Here is a 16,972-nt window from a genome sequence, read left to right as displayed (position 1 = left end):
CATGGCTACACTCCATACAAATACTTTCAGAAATGACTTCCTGACACTTAAATCAATACTGGATGTTAACAAATTTCTCTTCTTCAGAAACGCTTTCCTTCCCATTGCCAGCCTACATTTTATATCCTCTCTACTTCGACCATCATCAGTTATTTTGCTCCCCAAATAGCAAAACTCCTTTACTACTTTAAGTGCCTCATTTCCTAATATAATTCCCTCAGCATCACCCGACTTAATTAGACTACATTCCATTATCCTTGTTTTGCTTTTGTTGATGTTCATCTTATATCCTCCTTTCAAGACACTGTACATTCCATTCAACTGCTCTTCCAAGTCCTTTGCTGTCTCTGACAGAATTACAATGTCATCGGCGAACCTCAAAGTTTTTATTTCTACTCCATGAATTTTAATACCTACTCCGAATTTTTCTTTTGTTTCCTGCTTGCTCAATATACAGATTGAACAACATCGGAGAGTGTAGGAAAAGGGAGAGAAGGAAACATAGTAGGTGAATATGGATTGGGGGACAGAAATGAAAGAGGAAGCCGCCTGGTAGAATCGGGGAGAGGCTACAACCCTGTCTTACTCCCTTCCCAACCACTGCTTCCCTTTCATGTCCCTCGACTCTTATAACTGCCATCTGGTTTCTGTACAAATTGTAAATAGCCTTTCGCTCCCTGTATTTTACCCCTGCCACCTTTAGAATTTGAAAAAGAGTATTCCAGTCAACATTGTCAAAAGCTTTCTCTAAGTATACAAATGCTAGAAACGTAGGTTTGCCTTTCCTTAATCTTTCTTCTAAGATAAGTCGTAAGGTCAGTATTGCCTCACGTGTTCCAGTGTTTCTACGGAATCCAAACTGATCTTCCCCGAGGTTGGCTTCTACTAGTTTTTCCATTCGTCTGTAAAGAATTCGTGTTAGTATTTTGCAGCTGTGACTTATTAAACTTCACATCTGTCAACACCTGCTTTCTTTGGGATTGGAATTATTATATTCTTCTTGAAGTCTGAGGGTATTTCGCCTGTTTCATACATCTTGCTCACCAGATGGTAGAGTTTTGTCAGGACTGGCTCTCCCACGGCCGTCAGTAGTTCCAATGGAATATTGTCTACTCCGGGGGCCTTGTTTCGACTCAGGTATTTCAGTGCTCTGTCAAACTCTTCACGCAGTATCATATCTCCCATTTCATCTTCATCTACATCCTCTTCCATTTCCATAATATTGTCCTCAAGTACATCGCCCTTGTATAGACCCTCTATATACTCCTTCCACCTTTCTGCTTTCCCTTCTTTGCTTAGAACTGGATTTCCATCTGAGCTCTTGATATTCATACAAGTCGTTCTCTTATCTCCAAAGGTCTCTTTAATTTTCCTGTAGGCGGTATCTATCTTACCCCTAGTGAGATAGGCCTCTACATCCTTACATTTGTCCTCTAGCCATCCCTGCTTAGCCATTTTGCACTTCCTGTCGATCTCATTTTTGAGACGTTTGTATTCCTTTTTGCCTGTTTCACTTACTGCATTTTTATATTTTCTCCTTTCATCAATTAAATTCAATATTTCTTCTGTTACCCAAGGATTTCTACTAGCCCTCGTCTTTTTACCTACTTGATCCACTGCTGCCTTCACTACTTCATCCCTCAAAGCTACCCATTCTTCTTCTACTGTATTTATTTCCCCCATTCCTGTCAATTGCTCCCTTATGCTCTCCCTGAATCTCTGTACAACCTCTGGTTCTTTTAGTTTATCCAGGTCCCATCTCCTTAAATTCCCACCTTTTTGCAGTTTCTTCAGTTTGCGACACATTAAATATGTAGCAGTAAGGTACAAACGAAGATCGAGTTCATCTTTATTTTAATAAAGCCACAAAATATGGCGCTGGCTGTCATTAGAAAGTGCTCCACAGATGCAACTAGTGAACTGACATCGTGCCAATGTCTCTTCAGTAGAGGAAAATGTAGGACGCGAGAGGGTAATACACTTATGCGCACTTTGCATTCGTCGGCGTCCATATTGATTGCTCACACCCCTACCCAGATGGCTGTTGTGTTCGATCATGAATGTATGTCGACACTGGGGCTTACACACGGACAACTGAACGTGGAAACGCTAACTGCACACAATAATGTTACGACTGGGAGCACCGCCGACTGTACTTTCTGGTTTTGTAATCGCATGGGCTGGCGTTCAGATCGCCTGGAAAAGTCCTCCATGTCGACTGTTCGCCAAATGAGGCAGCAGTAACATCACAGGTCGCGAGCGGATGACTGTGTATTTGCATAGAAGTTTCCGATTTCCATTAGTTAATCGGAGACGCAGTTTATAAAGTATAGAAGCGTTACGTGTTGATTGTCCTGCATTTGCTGCGCTCTCTCGGTAGCATACCTAACAACTGTCTGTATTAGTACACGGATAACCACAATCACAATCCCTGCCGCAGTCGGCCTATCTGACGATTTCCAAGCGGAACAAAACTCTGATTTTCAATATCTTATACAGGCTTATTTTTTTGACCGAATTAAAACATTGAAAATGCTGTCATAACCTACTCATTGAGAGGTATAATCTTATGTTGAGTACAATACGTCAGGTATTATAATTAGAAACTGTGTCCTTCTCTAGAGGCAGCGTAACTCGTAGCGCGCAAATTATCCAGAATATATTCGTCCAGCATTTGAGAATGAGAGCACCTACACTTTACAAATAATTTCAAACCTTTACGTAACTACTTCTCTCTGGCGCTCAGCCACAACGGAAACAACTTTATCCCTCACTACATTTTCCCTGTTCACACACTGATGAGCCAAAGAAACTGGTACCCTGACTAATATGGTATAGGGCCCCAACGAGCACGCAGAAGTGCCGCAACACGACGTCGCATGGACTTGACTAATGTCTGAAGTAGTGCTCAAGACAACTGACACCATGAGTCCTGCAATCCGTACAAAGGGGTGGAGATCTGTTCTGAACAGCCTGTTACAAGGCATCCCAGATACCCTCATTAATGTTCATGTCTGCGAAGTTTGGTGGCCAGAGGAAGTGTTTAAATTAAGAATAGTGTGCCTGGAACCACTCTTTAGCCACTATAGACGTGTGGGATGTCGCATTGTCCTGCTGGAATTGTACAAGTCCGTCGGAATGCACAGTGGACATGAATGGGTACGGGTGATGAGACAGGATACTTACGTACGTGTCACATGTCAGAGTCGTATCTAGACGTATCAGGGGTCCCATACCACTCCAACTGCACACACCCCACACCATTACAGAGCCTCCACCTGCTGACATACAGGATCCATGGGTTAATGAGATTATGTACATACCCGTACACGTCCATCCGCTCGATACTATTTGAAACGAGACTCGTCCGACCAGCCAATATGTTTCCAGTCATCAGCAATCCAATGTCGGTGCTGACGGGCCCAGGCGACGAGTAAGACTTTGTGTCGTGCAGTCGTTAAGGGTACACGAGTGGGCCTTCGGCTCCCAAAGCCCGTATCGATGAAGTTTCGTTTAATCTACATCTACATCCATACTCCGCAAGCCACCTGACGGAGTGCGGCGGAGGGTACCTTGAGTACCTCTATCGGTTCTCCCTTCTATTCCAGTCTCGTATTGTTCGTGGAAAGAAGGATTGTCGGTATGCCTCTGTGTGGGCTCTAATCTCTCTGATGCTATGCTCATGGTCTCTTCGCGAGATATACGTAGGAGGGAGCAATATAGTGCTTGACTCCTCGGTGAATGGTTCGCACGCTGACCGTTACTGATGGCCCAGCATTGAAATCTGCAGCAATTTGCGGAAGGGTTGCACTTCTGTCACGTTGAACGATTCTCTTAGGTCGGCGTTGTTCCTGTTCTTGCAGGATCTTTTTCCGGCCGCATCGATGTCGGAAATTTGATGTTTTACCGGATTCCTGATATTCACGGTATGGGAAAATCCCCACTTCATCGCTACTTCCGAGATGCTGTGTCCTATCGCTCGTGCGCCGACTATAACACCACGTTCAAACTCATTCAAATCTTGCTATCCTGCCATTGTAGCAGTAGTAACCGATCTAACAACTGCGTGAGGCACTTGTTGTCTTACACAGCCTGTTTAAATATCTCTGTACTTTAATAATCATGCCTTTACGAGTTTCTGTGGCCCTCCAGTGTATAGTGAAACTGAATTACTTTTCTACTGCTAACACTATTCCTAACACATCTTGCAGACACTGTATTACATAATGTGCCTCCAGAATTGTGCCATTAACTTTTGTTTTCGTTGTTGTTGATGTTGTCGTCTTTAGCACATTTCATTCTTTACCCTGATGCGGAATAGCGAGCTAATCGCGAGTTTACATTCCACTTTTTACCCAACTTGTTCTCTGGGTCTTCTGACTGGTTGGAAGCGGCCCCCCACGAATTCCTCTCTTGTGCTAACCTCTTCGTCTCAAAGTACCACTTGTATCCTACGCCCTTAATCACTTGCTTGATTTATTCCAGTCTCTGTCTCCCTCTATAGCTCCCCCTATTACCGTAAAGCCATTTCCTGAAGCCTTAACACGTGTCCTGTCATACTGTCCCCTCTTTTTGTCAGAGTTTTCCATACATGCCTTTCTTCGTCGATTCTGCGGAGAACCTCTTCATTCATTATCTCATCAGACCACGTAATTTTCAACATCCATCTGTAGCACCACACCTCAAACGCTTCGATTCTCTTCTGTTCCGGCTTTCCTACAGGTGCCGGCCTCTGTGGCCAAGATGTTCTAGGCGCTTCAGTCCGGAACCGCGCAGCTGCTACGGTCGCAGGTTCGAATCCTGCCTCGGCTATGGATGTGTGTGATCTCCTTAGGTTAGTTAGGTTTAAGTAGTTCTAAGTCTAGGGGACTGATGACCTCAGATGTTAAGTCCCATAGTGCTTAGAGCCATTTTAACCATTTTCCCTCATGTCATGATTAATTACCATACAACGCTGTCCTCCAAACGTACATTCTTAGAATTCTTTTTCTCAAATTAAGACCTCTGTTTGAGACCAGTGGGTTTCTCTTTTTGCATGTGCTTCTCTGCTTTTTATGCCCTCCTTTCGTCTTCCACCGTGACGTACCTTCCTTCTAAGGTAGCCCGTATGTCCCTATAGCTTACTCCTATTTTTCTCATAATATCGAACACCTTGCGCCATTCTACTTTGTCGAGTACTTTTTGTAGGTCTACAAATCCTGTAAAGATGTCTTAATTTTTCTTCAGTCTTGCTTAGATTATCAAACGCAACGTCAGGCCAGCCTTGGTGGTGCCTTTACCTTTCCTAAAGCCAAGTTGATTGTCACCTGACAAACAATCAATTTTTTTCGCTCTTCTGTATATCATTCTTGTCAGCAACTTGGATGCTTGTGCTATTAACCTGATTGTGCGATAATTTTCGCAATTGTCCGCACCTGCTATCTACGATACTGTGAGGAAGACGTTTTCCCGGAAGTCTGGTGGTGTGTCGTCAGTCTAAAATTCTGAATAGTCGTTTCGTTCCCACTTCCATCAATGATTTTAGAAATTTCGATTGAATGTTTCGTAGCCCTTCTGTCTTATCTGGATTTTAGTCATTGAAAGCATGTCTAAATTCCGACTCCAATACTGAAACTCCCCTCTGTTCCATATCGACTCCAATTTTTCATGTATCACGTCGTTTGTACAACTCGTCCCTCACATACAGGTCTTCAATGTATTCGTTCCACTGTCTGCTCTCTCCTATACTTTCAATAGTGGAACTCCCATTCCACTTTTAATGTTACCACCCCTGCTTTTAAAAAAATGTTTCAAATGGGTCTAAGCACTATGGGACTTAACATCTGAGGTCATCAGTCCCCTAGACTTAGAACTGCTTAAACCTCACTAAGGACATCAGACACATCCATGCCCGAGGCAGGAGTCGAACCTGCGACCGTAGCAGAAGCGCGGTCCCAGACTGAAGCGCCTAGAACCGCTCGGTCACAACGGGCGGCTCCGCTTTTAATTTCATCAATCGCTGTTTTGACTTTTTCTATATGTTGAGTCACTCCTTCCGACAGTCATCCATTTTTTGACTTCTTTACGTTTTTCATGGAGTCATTTCGGCTTGGTTGCTCCGCATTTCCTATTTATTTGATTCCTAAGTGATTTACATTGCAGTATACCTGCAATCTTTTTTAACTTCTGTCTTTCATCAATCAGTTGTAATACTACTTCTGTTGCCCAGGATCTCTCCGCAGTTAACTTCCCTGTAAATATGATTTTCTGTTCAAAAACTATGATTACCCTTTTTAGAGATGTCTACTCCTCTTGACCTGAACTGCCTAGTCTGATAACCTTCACTGTAGTATCCATACCCTTAACGAATTTCAAAAACGTCAAATCATTCGTCAGTGCTTCAAAATCTTACTTTCATTATCCCACTTCCATCCACACTGTTTCTTCTGGACCATTGTCTTCAGCATGCTTTTCATCATTCCTAAAATGGGATCTCAGTCTACATATGTCTATATCTGCCACTGGATACGCCTTAGAATCCAATATCTGATTTCAGAGGAAGTATGTTTGTGACTGAGAGTAGTCGATAGGTGGGGGGCACCACAGTGTTGGGAAGTGTTTTAAATCGTAGTTGCTGACTCCAAGCTAACGATCCAGTGACTGTGAGGAAGTAGGTAGCAGTCAGACGACCCTACCTGCTGAAGTGGAGACAGGAGTTCCACGGAGCGGGCGGTGAGGAAGAAAGAGCTCCATGAAATCGAAGAACGCGAAATGTGAAAGATAATGAATTTATTGCAAGTGTTAATTATCAGGTTGAATATCAGATCTGTTATGTTCATCATTTGTCATATGTTGACTTGTAATTTCGAAGATAATATAAGAAGGTGGAGTGAATGAAAACGAGAAGTTAATTTTCAGCAGCTTTATCAGCAGCCTGTAAGGAGGCGAAGCCTGAGCCAAGTCGGAGGAAGAAGGCAAACGGGTTCAGGGCATAGACTAGCTGTAGCCTGGCTAATAATACTTAACGGGCGACCCAGTACTCAGTAAGCAGTGTGCATTACGTATAAAAGGAGTATTCAGGTGACAACTTATTTAAGCGTTTGGTGCATGAGGCGAAGTATAACAAACTACCACGCAGCCCAAACCAACCTGAAACACTTCAAGGTATGGAGGCGTTTTGTCGTGGTTAGGGTGTGGGCTCCTTATTGCACTTACGAAAACGCTAAATACGGAAGGATACGGACAAATTTTATCCGCACTGATTACAATAGAGGAACAGAACAGAGACGATGGATACTTGTATGAGCACGACAGTGCACCCTGTCATGAAGCAGCAATCTGTGCTGCAATGGGTCGAGGACAATGACATTCCTGAAATGGGCAGGCCACCGCAAAATCCGGATTTGAACCCAATGGAACACCTTCGGTATGAGTTAGAACGTCAATTACGCGCCAGGTCCTAGAATCCAACATCGCTACGTTCTTCGGTTTTTGGCTCTTGAGGAATAACGGGGTTACCATTCCTCCACAGACATTAGGACACTCTATTGAAAGCGTCCTCAATAGACTTCAAGCAGTCATAAAGGCAAAGGCTGCCCACACCCCGTATTAATGTCCAGTGCGTGTATTGTGTATTAAACTGGGGACCTAGAAACGACGGAGAGGCCGTAGCCCCCAGTGGTCCACAACTCCACAACAGGCCACAGCAGTCCACCCACCCCACCGCTGCCCCACACCGAACCCAGGGTTATTCTGCGGTTCGACCCCCAGGACCCTCCCCCCCCCCCCCCCCCCCTCCCGGAACGTCTCATACCAGACGAGTGTAACTGTTGTGTCTAGACAAGACAGCCTAGACACAATGAGAGGAAGCCGAAAGGCACGCGCTAAGCTAAAGCAGGATGGCGTGAGGTCTGAAACAGGATACGTAATGAATGCTATAAAGAAAAGTACGTAGCTTCTGGAATACTTAACTTTAATCCATCCTTTTGGTACATCTGGAGATTGTGGCGATACAAGTGAGACTCTTTAGATACATGCGATGTTACTAATGGCGCCTTGCTAGGTCGTAGCCATTGACTTATCTGAAGGCTATTCTAACTATTGGCTCGGCTAATGAGCAATGCTTCGTCCGTGTAGTCGCTAGCAAAGTCGTCCGTACAACTGGGGCGAGTGCTGGTCCATATCTCGAGACCTGCCTTGTGGTGGCACTCGGTCTGCGATCACACAGTGGCGACACGCGGGTCCGACACGTACCAATGGACCGCGGCCGGTTTAAAGCTACCACCTAGCAAGTGTGGTGTCTGGCGGTGACACCACAGTAACCCTTCACGTTTGCGTGGTAGACTAATTATGGTGTACACTTACGTGGAGACACTGTTTGCGTAGCAATTGCTGACACAGTGTAACTGAGACGGAATAAGGGGAACCAGCCCGCGTTCGCCGACGCAGATAGAACACAGCCTTAAAAACCACCAACAGACTGGCCAACACACCGGACCTTGACAATAATCCACCGGGCGAATTCGTGCCGGGGACCGACACGCCTTCCCGCTCGGGAAGCAGCGCGTTTGACCGCACGGCTAGCCGGGCGGACTAATGTCCAGTAATACAGGGTGTTTCAAAAATGACCGGTATATTTGAAACGCCAATAAAAACTAAACGAGCAGCGATAGAAATACACCGTTTGTTGCAATATGCTTGGGACAACAGTACATTTTCAGGCAGACAAACTTTCGAAATTACAGTAGTTACAATTTTCAACAACAGATGGCGCTGCGGTCTGGGAAACTCTATAGTACGATATTTTCCACATATCCACCATTCGTAGCAATAATATGGCGTAGTCTCTGAATGAAATTACCCGAAACCTTTGACAACGTGTCTGGCGGAATGGCTTCACATGCAGATGAGATGTACTGCTTCAGCTGTTCAATTGTTTCTGGATTCTGGCGGTACACCTGGTCTTTCAAGTGTCCCCACAGAAAGAAGTCACAGGGGTTCATGTCTGGCGAATAGCGAGGCCAATCCACGCCGCCTCCTGTATGTTTCGGATAGCCCAAAGCAATCACACGATCATATTCATTCAGGAAATTAAAGACGTCGGCCGTGCGATGTGGCCGGGCACCATCTTGCATAAACCACGAGGTGTTCGCAGTGTCGTCAAGGCAGTTTGTACCGCCACAAATTCACGAAGAATGTCCAGATAGCGTGATGCAGTAATCGTTTCGGATCTGAAAAATGGGCCAATGATTCCTTTGGAAGAAATGGCGGCCCAGACCAGTACTTTTTGAGGATGCAGGGACGATGGGACTGCAACATGGGGCTTTTCGGTTCCCCATATGCGCCAGTTCTGTTTATTGACGAAGCCATCCAGGTAAAAATAAGCTTCGTCAGTAAACCAAATGCTGCCCACATGCATATCGCCGTCATCAATCCTGTGCACTATATCGTTAGCGAATGTCTCTCGTGCAGCAATGGTAGCGGCGCTGAGGGGTTGCCGCGTTTGAATTTTGTACGGATAGAGGTGTAAACTCTGGCGCATGAGACGATACGTGGACGTTGGCGTCATTTGGACCGCAACTGCAACACGGCGAACGGAAACCCGAGGCCGCTGTTGGATCACCTGCTGCACTAGCTGCGCGTTGCCCTCTGTGGTTGCCGTACGCGGTCGCCCTACCTTTCCAGCACGTTCATCCGTCACGTTCCCAGTCCGTTGAAATTTTTCAAACAGATCCTTTATTGTATCGCTTTTCGGTCCTTTGGTTACATTAAACCTCCGTTGAAAACTTCGTCTTGTTGCAACAACACTGTGTTCTAGGCGGTGGAATTCCAACACCAGAAAAATCCTCTGTTCTAAGGAATAAACCATGTTGTCTACAGCACACTTGCACGTTGTGAACAGCACACGCTTACAGCAGAAAGACGACGTACAGAATGGCGCACCCACAGACTGCGTTGTCTTCTATATCTTTCACATCACTTGCAGCGCCATCTGTTGTTGAAAATTGTAACTACTGTAATTTCGAAAGTTTGTCTGCCTGAAAATGTACTGTTGTCCCAAGCATATTGCAACAAACGGTGTATTTCTATTGCTGCTCGTTTAGTTTTTATTGCCGTTTCGAATATACTGGTCATTTTTGAAACACCCTGTAAGAGCCCAGAATACTTTTGATGGGATATTGTCTTACTGGTTATTAAAAATATGTAAAAAGGCGTCTATTTCGATCTGTTTCGTAATTCATGTTCTTCAGAATCTCCATGAAGCTCCCTGGTGAGTCACACAAACCTCTAAACATTTCTCCTGCCTTCTTTGTACAAATTCGATATCACACGCTAGTCGCATTTGGTACAGGTCGTACCCATTTTACGGATTTTCTAAGATGTGACACATGAGTGTTTGGCAAGCAGTCTCCTTTGTAGACTGGCTGAATTTTCCCAGTATGCTATTAATGACCCAAAGTCTGTCTCTATGCTTACGGACGTCTGAGCCTATATGATTGTTGCATTTCAGATCCTTACAAATTGCTATGCACATGTATTTGTATGTGTTGACTGATTCCAATTGTGAATTACTAACCCTTTTGCTGCTGTACACAAGTCCTGCTACACTGTTCGCCAGATGCTGTTAACGCGTATAGGCCTGGTGCTCGTGTTTTCCTGCAGTGCTATGGACGTCTGAATACGTCCTGAACCGCCAACCTCTAACTACTGCAGACGAGTTACTTCCAGATCTCGCCGAATAAAAAAGTTTCGAGTTTTTATCATAAAACATATGAGCCTCTCTGTGTGCTAACATTTGCAAATAATCTCGTTTCGGCATCTTGAACTGTTTTAGAGATATGACGATCGTTATGACCATATGAGCAAGGAGTTGAATTTCGGCGTCGCGCGCGATCTTCCGTCGGATATAAAACGCAGTAACTCGAGAACGAAATGCGATACCATTCTGCTCTCAGTTTTAAATAAAATTGGATATCTTATTTTCATTTCATTCACAGCAACGTACGAGCTAAAATCAACCGTATGAAAAGTTTACGCAATGCGTTTTGTATCAGCGAATTCTTTTAAATTACGTGCAATGTTTAACTTAACGTTTAGCATGACACGTAGCAAAAAGAAATTCGGATACTTTTATGAGTGTAGATGACAGACTTTAAGATGTACAAAAATCAATATTTTCACCTATTACGCCGGCCGCGGTGGTCTAGCGGTTCTAGGCGCTCAGTCCGGAACCGCGCGACTGCTACGGTCGCAGGTTCGAATCCTGCCTCGGGCATGGATGTGTGTGATGTCCTTAGGTTAGTTAGGTTTAAGTAGTTCTAAGTTCTAGGGGACTGATGACCACAGATGTTAAGTCCCATAGTGCTCAGAGCCATTTGAACCATTTTTTTTCACCTATTACTTTCCGAAGAATCGGATGATAATTATTTTTTCATAGTGGCCGGAACACCTTCTGTCGGCATAGGCACCAGCATTTGGCGAGCTGTACAGCCGTAACAAAAGCTGCCCTCAGCACGGAATGAAACCATGTCACGAACTGCGCGGCCCCTCCCGCCAGAGGTTAGAGACCTCCCTCGGGCGTGTGTGTGTGTTTGTGTGTGTGTGTGTGTGTGTGTGTGTGTGTGTGTGTGTGTGTGTTGTTCTTAGCACAAGTTAGTTTAAGTAGTGTGTAAGACTAGGGACCGATGACCTCAGCAGTTTGGTCCCTTAGGAATTCACACACATTTGAACGGAATGCAGCTAAACGGTTAATATTGTCACTACAGGGTATGGCGCTTGTACGTTTTGTGACGGGAAAAATTTTACATTTCCGAACATGTAAATTAAGTTGCCAGTCTTTGCACCACTTTCAGGACTTATCAAGATGTGACGGAAAATTTGTACCAGTAGTTATGCAAAGCTGGAGTGCCTTGCACTGGACAGATTCCGTAGAGGGCTGTATGGAATCACAAAAAATAAAAGTAAAAACTGGCCAGATAAGATTAGGACTTGCACACTGAGGACTGAGGGTTCCGCTTCGTCCACTCCGGGAAGTTTTGCCTGTTATCCACATTGATGCTGGAAAGATATCGGATCCAGGGGTTCCAAGATTGAAGAGAATTTTTTTTTTTTTTTATATATAAGTAATATAAATGTGACACAAAGTCTCGTAGGAGGCAGGCGCCATTGTGATAATAATCAATAGTTCCACAGTCACATCGACTGGGTCGCATTAGCAAAAGTCAATCATCAGGCAAGAAATGACTTTATTGCTCACGTGTCGCGTTTCGCAATTTATCCATCACAAGGTATCCAGGAGCGATTACCGGAAGCAGGCATGGCGTGTCAAGTTGTATGTGAATCGCTCCTGTGTGGATAAATTCCGGAACACCTCATATAAGCACTAAAGTCACCCCTTGCCTGATTATTATTATTATTATTATTATTATTGTTGTTATTACCATTGCGACCCAGTCACCCTGAATGCAGAATTGCTGCTTGTTTTAATTTCAAGTTTGACGTCAGGTAACAAATGACAAAATAATATTTTTTTCGTATGATATAATTACAGTTAACAATTTTAGAATTTTTTTTCCTTCATTTGTACTGTGAAAACTTACTTCTTGCAAAAATTTCATCATTGTAGACCAATGGGACGTGCCCCATAGGTTTTGATGAGTCAGTTTGCGAGCATCAAGATACGTGACCTAGATGGCCGTACCTTTTGACTGCACGGACTTAGAAGCTAATGTTTGTTACACCGCCAAGTGATCTAAGCATTAGTACGTGTCATAAATTCAATTTGCTACATACACCCGTTCCTGAGAAAAAAGTGTCGTAACAGACACACTGGCACACAGACAGACACGAAACAACAACAAAAAAGTTTTTTCGTGTAATATGATACAAAATTTACAGTATTCGGATTTTGGTTGTACTGTGAAGCCTTCATTCTTGCGAAATTCATGATTCTACTCCCTGTAGGTTTAGCTCTGTGGTTTGTATCAAAATGTGTGACATGCATGGCTTTATCTTCTGACGGCATTGAGTTAGAAGCTTCAGTGTCTTACACCGCCAAGGAAGGCCAAATCTCAGTATGTGACACAAATTTCAACTTGATACCGATACATCTAACCGTTCCTCAGAAAAACGCTTTTTAATAGTCGGACAGACACACAACAATATGATCCCACAATAGTTCCGTTGTTACCGATTGAGGTACGGAACGGTAAAACAATAAAAAAATAAATAAAAGCTCCTTCTTGTTGATGTAGTCTTCAGTCCAGAGACTGGTTTGATGCAGCTCTCCATGTTACTCTATCCTGTGCAATCTTGTTCACCTCCCAGTACCTACTGCAACCTACATCCTTCTGAATCTGTTTAGTGTATTCTTCTCTTGATCTCCCTCTACGATTTTTACCCTCCACGCTGCCCTCCAATACTAAATTGGTGATCCATTGATGCCTCCGAATATCCCTTCTTCTAGTCAAGTTGTGCCATAAATTTCCCTTCTCTCAAATTATGTTCAATACCTCCTCATTAGTTATGTGATCTACCCATCTAATCTTCAGCATTCTTCTGTAGCACCACATTTCGAAATCTTCTATTCTCTTCTTGTCCAAACCATTTCTCTTCTTCAGAAACGCTTTCTTGCCATTGCCAGCCTACATTTTATATCCTCTCTACTTCGAAAATCATCAGTTATTTTGCTCCCCAAATAGCAAACTCCTTTACTACTTTAAGCGTCTCATTTACTAATCTAATTCCCGCAGCATCACTCGACTTAATTCAACTAAATTCCATTAACCTCGTTTTGCTTTTGTTGATGTTCATCTTGTTGTTATTTTTGTCTTCAATCCTGAGACTGGTTTGATGCGGCTCTCCATGCTACTCTATCCTGTGCAAGCTTCTTCATCTCCCAGTACCTACTGCAACCTACATCCATCTGAATCTGCTTAGTGTATTCATCTCTTGCTCTCCCTCTACGATTTTTACCCTCCACGCTGCCCTCCAATGCTAAATTTGTGATCCCTTGATGCCTCAGAAATTGTCCTACCAACCGGTCCCTTCTTCTTGTCAAGTTGTGCCACAACTTCTCTTCTCCCCAATCCTATTCAATACCTCCTCATTAGTTACGTGATCAATCTATCTAATCTTCAGCATTCTTCTGTAGCACCACATTTCGAAAGCTTCTATTCTCTTCTTGTCCAAACTATTTATCGTCCATGTTTCACTTCCATACATGGCTACACTCCATACAAATACTTTCAGAAACGACTTCCTGACACTTAAATCTATACTCGATGTGAACAAATTTTTCTTCTTCAGAATCGCTGTCCTTGCCATTGCCAGTCTACATTTTATACCCTCTCTACTTCGACCACCATCAGTTACTTTGCTCCCCAAATAGCAAAACTCATTTACTACTTTAAGTGTCTCATTTCCTTATCTAATTCCCTCAGCATCACCCGACTTAATTCTACTACATTTCATTATCCTCGTTTTGCTTTTGTTGATGTTCATCTTATATTCTCCTTTCAAGACACTGTCCATTCCGTTCAACTGCTCTTCCAAGTCCTTTGCTGACTCTGACAAAATTACAATGTCATCGGCGAACCTCAACGTTTTTATTTCTTCTCCATGGATTTTAATACCTACTCCGAATTTTTCTTTTGTTTCCTTTACTGCTTGCTCAATATACAGATTTAATAACATCGGGGACAGGCTACAACCCTGTCTCACTCCCTTCCCAACCGCTGCTTCCCTTTCATGCCCCTCGACTCTTGTAAATGCCATCTGGTTTCTGTACAAATTGTAAATAGCCTTTCGCTCCCTGTATTTTACCCCTGGTACCTTTAGAATTTGAAACAGAGTATACCAGTCAACATTGTCAAAAGCTTTCTCTAAGTCCACAAATGCTATAAATGTAGGTTTGCCTTTCCTTAATCTATTTTCTAAGATAAGTCGTAGGGTCAGTATTGCCTCACGTGTTCATACATTTCTGCGGAATCCAAACTGATCTTCGCCGAGGTCGGCTTCTACCAGTTTTTCCATTCGTCTGTAAAGAATTCGCGTTAGTATTCTGCAGCTGTGACTTATTAAACTGATAGTTCGGTAATTTTCACATCTGTCAATACCTGCTTTCTTTGGGATTGGGATTATTATATTCTTCTTGAAGTCTGAGGGTATTTCGCCTGTCTCATACATCTTACTCACCAGATGGTAGAGTTTTGTCAGGACTGGCTCTCCCAAGGCCGTCAGTAGTTCCAATGGAATGTTGTCTACTCCCGGGGCCTTGTTTCGACTCAGGTCTTTCAGTGCTCTGTCAAACTCTTCACGCAGTATCGTATCTCCTATTTCATCTTCATCTACATCCTCTTCCATTTCCATAATATTGTCCTCAAGTACATCGCCCTTGTATAGACTCTCTATATACTCCTTCCACCTTTCAGCTTTCACTTCTTTGCTTAGAACTGGGTTTCCATCTGAGCTCTTGATATTCATGCAAGTGGCTCTCTTTTCTCCAAAGGTCTCTTTACTTTTCCTGTAGGCAGTATCTATCTTACCCCTAGTGAGATAAGCCTCTACAGCCTTACATTTGTCCTCTAGCCATCCCTGCTTAGCCATTTTGCACTTCCTGTCGATCTCATTTTTGAGACGTTTGTATTCCCTTTTGCCTGCTTCACTTACTGCATTTTTGTATTTTGTCCTTTCATCAATTAAATTCATTATCTCTTCTGTTACCCAAGGATTTCTACTAGCCCTCGCCTTTTTACCTACTTGATCCTCTGCTGCCTTCACTATTTCATTCCTCAAAGCTACCCATTCTTCTTCTACTGTATTTCTTTCCCCCATTCCTGTCAATTGTTCCCTTATGCTCTCCCTGAAACTCTGTACAACCTCTAGTTCTTTCAGTTTATCCAGGTCCCATCTCCTTAAATTCCCACGTTTTTGCAGTTTCTTCAGATTTAATCTACAGTTTATAACCAATAGATTGTGGTCAGAGTCCACATCTGCCCCTGGAAATGTCTTCCAATTTAAAACCTGGTTCCTAAATCTCTGTCTTACCATTATATAATCTATCTGATATCTTCTAGTATCTCCAGGATTCTTCCATGTATACAACCTTCTTTTATGATATTTGAACCAAGTGTTAGCTATGATTAAGTTATGCTCTGTGCAAAATTCTACCAGACGGCTTGCTCTTTCATTTCTGTCCCCCAATCCATATTCACCCAGTATGTTTCCTTCTCTCCCTTTTCCTACTGTCGAATTCCAGTCAACCATGACTATTAAATTTTCATCTCCCTTCACTACCTGAATAATTTCTTTTATCTCATCATACATTTCATCAATTTCTTCATCATCTGCAGAGCTAGGTGGCATATAAACTTGTACTACTGTAGTAGGCGTGGGCTTCGTGTCTATCTTTGCCACAATAATGCGTTCACTATGCCGTTTGCAGTAGCTTACCCGCACTCTTATTTTTTTTATTCATTATTAAGCCTACTCCTGCATTACCCCTATTTGATTTTGTATTTATAGCCCTGTATTCACCTGACCAAAAGTCTTCTTCCTCCTGCCACCAAACTTCACTAATTCCCACTATATCTAACTTTAACCTATCCATTTCCCATTTTAAATTTTCTAACCTACCTGCCCGATTAAGGGATCTGACATTCCACGCTCCGATCCGTAGAACGCCAGTATTCTTTCTGTTGATAACGACGTCCTCTTGAGTAGTCCCCGCCCGGAGATCCGAATGGGGGACTATTTTACCTCCGGAATATTTTACCCAAGAGGACGCCATCATCATTTAGTCATACAGTAAAGCTGCATGCCCTCGGGAAAAATTACGGCTGCAGTTTCCCCTTGATTTCAGCCGTTCGCAGTACCACAACAGCAAGGCCGTTTTGGTTAGTGTTACAAGGCCAGATCAGTCAATCATCCAGACTGTTGACCTTGCAACTACTGAAAAGGCTGCTGCCCCTCTTCAGGAACCACACGTTTGTCT

The 16,972-nt window shown here is 43.4% G+C and overlaps 1 protein-coding gene across 1 annotated transcript in view; it reads left to right on the top strand.

The window, feature by feature from the left end:
- The window catches only part of LOC126428061 (short neuropeptide F), a 586,585-nt gene that overhangs the window by 410,813 nt on the left and 158,800 nt on the right, over positions 1-16,972 (top strand). The gene's annotated exons all lie outside the window — the stretch shown is intronic.

The sequence above is a fragment of the Schistocerca serialis genome, chromosome 12 (genome assembly GCF_023864345.2).
Source record: "Schistocerca serialis cubense isolate TAMUIC-IGC-003099 chromosome 12, iqSchSeri2.2, whole genome shotgun sequence".
Taxonomy (NCBI): Eukaryota; Metazoa; Arthropoda; class Insecta; order Orthoptera; family Acrididae; genus Schistocerca; species Schistocerca serialis.
The sequence above is the reverse complement of the archived record's forward strand: the minus strand, read 5'-3'. Positions and strand labels throughout refer to the sequence as shown.